This window comes from Mustela erminea, chromosome 15, assembly GCF_009829155.1.
Source record: "Mustela erminea isolate mMusErm1 chromosome 15, mMusErm1.Pri, whole genome shotgun sequence".
NCBI classification, from domain to species: Eukaryota; Metazoa; Chordata; class Mammalia; order Carnivora; family Mustelidae; genus Mustela; species Mustela erminea.
In genome coordinates, this window is record NC_045628.1 from 44,473,699 (window position 1) to 44,478,429 (window position 4,731).

Here is a 4,731-nt window from a genome sequence, read left to right on the forward strand (position 1 = left end):
ACTACAGTTGTAAATAATTTCCTAACCCATCATTTAAAAGATACTAATGGAAGAACTCAGCTCTAGAGAATCACTTTGGCACCCGTGTAAAACTTCAGGGAGCCTCTTCAATATTCCATTTGGCACTTTCCCTTCCTCTTCACTTCCCTTTCACCCAAACACAGGGAAGATCTATGGCTACTGTTCAAATTCATGGACAGGTGTCATTTAATGCTAGTAGACCCATATTTTATTTCTATTTTAAATGTTTTCCTGGCAGGGGGTACTAAATCATACAGGAAGGAGAGAGCATAAATAATGTACAGAGAATCAATAAGAACCTATTTAACCATAACCTTGGATAAAAGATGCTAGTCCCAGGACTGCAGAAGACTGCTGTGTAGATCACATATCCCTCTCTGTTTCTTAGTTACAGACAATATACTGACTTAACTGATAAAATTTTCTTGCTTTTTTAAAATATAGTTTCTTCACCCATTTGTACATCCCTAAACAAAAATAGTTGAATTTTCCCTGCTTTTCAAATTTGCTGGAGTCACAGCAGATATGTTTATTTGTGGGCTACATGATGCTGCAGTTCACCCGATTTCATCGCAGTCAATCCACTGTGTAAACAAATGATTTATTTTTCAGTTCTGTCCAGGACTGGCAATATAATCTGTGAGTTCAATTCAAATGAAAATGTGAAGCTCCTAGTTCAAAAAGTATTGAGAAGTTTAAGATAGTGACAGTAGAGCATTAAACCAAGCACAGGGATATTTTACACAGGGCTCCGATTAGACCGCATAGATCACATGCCTATGAAGCCAATCCTGAGTCTATCACTGATTTACACGTGGATTATTTCTAGTTTTATTTTTTTTTCTTATAACTAACAATATAGCTGCTACAAACATCCTGTTAAATTTCTCCTGTTCAAGGAGAAACTCTCCATGTTCAAGAGTTTCTCCAGGATACACAGGCCAGAAACCATTTGCTGCTTAAAAGATGGACATTTTTTTAGTAGGTAATGTAAAACAGTTTATCAAACTGCTTAATAAAAGTTGCGTTACTGTATACTTAATGATACATAATAGCGACTCCTTGTGATTTTAATATGCTTACTAATAAAATAATGATTAATCTTTCTTTCCTAAACTGTTGTGATGATAACTGGAACAAATTTTTATTTACTCTATCAATGTGAGGAAAATGGACATCTCAAAGTGTTCTCTAATCATTGTACATTGTGCATATATCTCGATTTGTAATCTTTTAAAATGTCATGCATTTAAACTTTATAAATTTTTTATATAATTCTTAGATTTTTAATTGGAATTTATATAGCACTTGATAGTTTTAAGATTTATCTAGTTTTAGCTCTTTTCAGTATTATATCTGAATAACAGTCTGTGAAATAAAACAGGAAATGAAGGTCCGTTTCCTGTTATTAATTATCAAAATTTTCAAAAGTAATCTCTATTTGCTGGGGCATCAGGGTGGTTCAATCAGTTAAGCGGTTGCCTTCAGCTCAGGTCATGATCCCAGGGTCCTGAGATCAAGTCCCGCATTGGGCTCCTTGCTCAGTGGGAAGGCTGCTTCTCTCTCTGTCTCTGTCTGCCACCTGCCTGCTTGTGCTCTCTCTCTCTCTGACAAATAAATAAAATAAAATCTTAAAAAAAAAAATTGTGAGGTTTTAAAAAAAAGAGTCTCTATTTGCTGTCTTTATTTTCTGATTACTCAATTTTCTGATTAAAGGACTTCATAATCCATGTGTTTTGTTTGCTAATCTACTAAAATTTAGTTCTACAAGATCATTGCCCATCTAATACTCTAGTCAGATAACTCTGGATCTTGTAGCGCAGTTCCTGTTTGACAGCTCCACATTTCATACTTTCCTTTTTTAAAGCTCTCTTCTCTCTCAGCAAGAGTGCACGTTTTTTCTTTTTCTGTTTTTCTCATTTACTTAATTATATTCAGTTAGCCACTGTATAGTACATAATCATTGGTACAGTATTAAGCGATTCATTAGTTAAGTATAACACTAATCACAGCACATGCCCTACTCAATACCCATCACTCTGTTACCCCTCCCCCCACTTTCCTCTCCTCTGAAACCCCCAGATTGTTTCTTGAGGACCACAGTCTCTCATGGTTCATCTCCCTCTTATTTCTCCCCCTTTGGATTTTCCTCCCTTCCCCTATGGTCCTCCATGCTATTGTTTATGTTCCACATATGAGTGAAAACATATGATAATTGTCTTTCTCTGTTTGACTTACTTCTCCTGATAATCCCCTCTAGTTCCATCCATGTTGATGCAAATGGTGAGTATTCATCCTTTCTGATGGCTGAACAGTATTCCATTGTGCATATGTACCACATCTTCTTCATCCATTCATCTGTTGAAGGGCATCTTGGCTCCTTCCATGGTTTGGGATTATGGACACTGCTGTTATGAACATTGGGGTGCATGTGCCTTCTTTTCACTACTTCTGTATCTGTGGGGTAAATACCCAGTAGTGCAATTGCTGGGTATCTCCATTTTTATCATCTTGAGGAACCTCCATACTGTTTTCCAGAGTGGCTGTAAAACTTACATTCCCACCTATTGTAAGAGGGTTCCCCTTTCTCCACATCCTCATCAACATTTGTTGTCTCCTATTTTGTTAATTCTTTCCATTCTTATTGCTGTAAGGTCATACCTCATTGTGTTTTTTTTTTTTTTTTTAATATTTATTTATTTATTTATTTGACAGACAGAGATCACAAGTAGGCAGAGAAGCAAGCAGAGAGAGAGAGAGGAAGCAGGCTCCCTGCTGAGCAGAGAGCCCGATGCGGGGCTCGATCCCAAAACCCTGAGATCATGACCTGAGCCGAAGGCAGAGGCTTTAACCCACTGAGCCACCCAGGCGCCCCCTCATTGTGGTTTTGATTTGTATTTCCCTGATAGTTGGTGACATTGAGCATTTTTTCATGTGTCTATTAGCTATTTGTATGTCTTTTTTTGAAAAGTGTCTGTTCATTTCTGCCCATTTTTTGACTTGATTATTTGTTTTTTGAGTGTTGAGTGTGAGTTCTTTATAGATCTTGGCTACCAGCCCTTTATCTGTAAAGTCCATGGGCTGCCTCTTAGTTTTGTTGACTGTTTCCTTTGCTGTGCAGAAGGTTTTTATCTTAATGATGTCCCAAAATTTCATTTTTTCTTTTGTTTCACTTGCCTTTGGAGACATTTTTGAAAGAAGTTACTATGGTCAATGTCTAAGAGGTAACTGCTTATGTTCTCCTCTAGGATTTTGATGGATTCCTGTCTCACATTGCGGTCTTTCATCCACTTTGAGTTTATCTTTGTGTATGGTATAAGTAAATGGTCCAGTTTCCTTCTTCTATATGTTCTAACTGCTAGCGTAAATGAGACAGAAGAACAAATCAGTGATCTAGAAGATAAACAGATAGAAAGGAACAGGAGGAGGCCTGGAACAAACACCTTAAAATCCATGAGAACAGACAAAGAAATCAACAATGCCATGAAACATTCCAATGTCAGAATTACTGGGATCCCTGAGGGGGTGGAGATAGAAAGGACTAGAAGATATATTTGAGCAAATCATAGCTGAGAACTTCCCTAACCTGGGGAATGAAACAAGCATTCATGTCCTAGAGGCAGAGAGGCCCCCTCCTGGGATCAAGAACAGACCAAAGCCACTGCATGGAATAGTAATACTCACAAATCTTGGCACCAAGGAAGCTATCCTAAGGGGAGTTGAGGGCAAGAAATTCTTTACATACAGAAGGAGGAACATTAGAATAACATCAGACTTGTCCACACAGACCTGGCAAGCAAGAAAGGGCTGCAAGACATATTCAGGGTATTAAATGAGAAGAACATGCAGTCAAGAATACTTTATTTGGCAAAGCTGTCATTCAGAATGGATGAAGAGGTAAAAAGCTTCCAGGACTGGTAGAAACTGAAAGAATATATGACCACCAAGCCAGCCCTCAAATAAATACTAAGGAGGATTCTATAACAGAATGATATACCAGAAATATATAGAGACAATCCAAAGAAATAGGTACAGACAGTAGAATGGCAATAAACACATACCTTTCAACAGTAACCCTCAACTTGAATGGTCTAAATGCTCCCATGAAATGGCACAGGGTTGTGGATTGGATAAAAAGACAGGACGCATCCACATGCTACCTATAAGATACTCATTTTAAACCTAAAAACACCTCCAGAATGAAAGTGAGGGGATAGAGAACCATTTTTCATGCCAATGGACCTCAAAAGAAAGCTGGGGTAGCAATTCTTATATCAGACAAACAAAAATTTAAACCAAAGACTGCAATAGCAAATCCAGAGGGGCACTATACCATTCTTTTGTTTTAAAGATTTTATTTATTTATTTGACAGGGAGAGAGATCACAAGTAGGCAGAGAGACAAGCAGAGGGGGAGGGTGAAGCAGGCCCCCTGCTGAGAAGAGAGCCTGATGCGGGGCTCCATCCCAGGATCCTGAGATCATGACCTGAGCCAAAGGCAGAGGCTTAACCAACTGAGCTACCCAGGCACCCCAGCACTATATCATTCTTAAGGGGTCTATCCAACAAGAAAATCTAATAATTGTAAATATCTATGTCCCCAACATGTGAGCAGCCAATTACATAAGCCAGCTGTTAACCAAAATAAAGAATCAGATTGATAATAATATATTAATAGTAGAATATTTTAACACTCCACTCAGCACTGGAC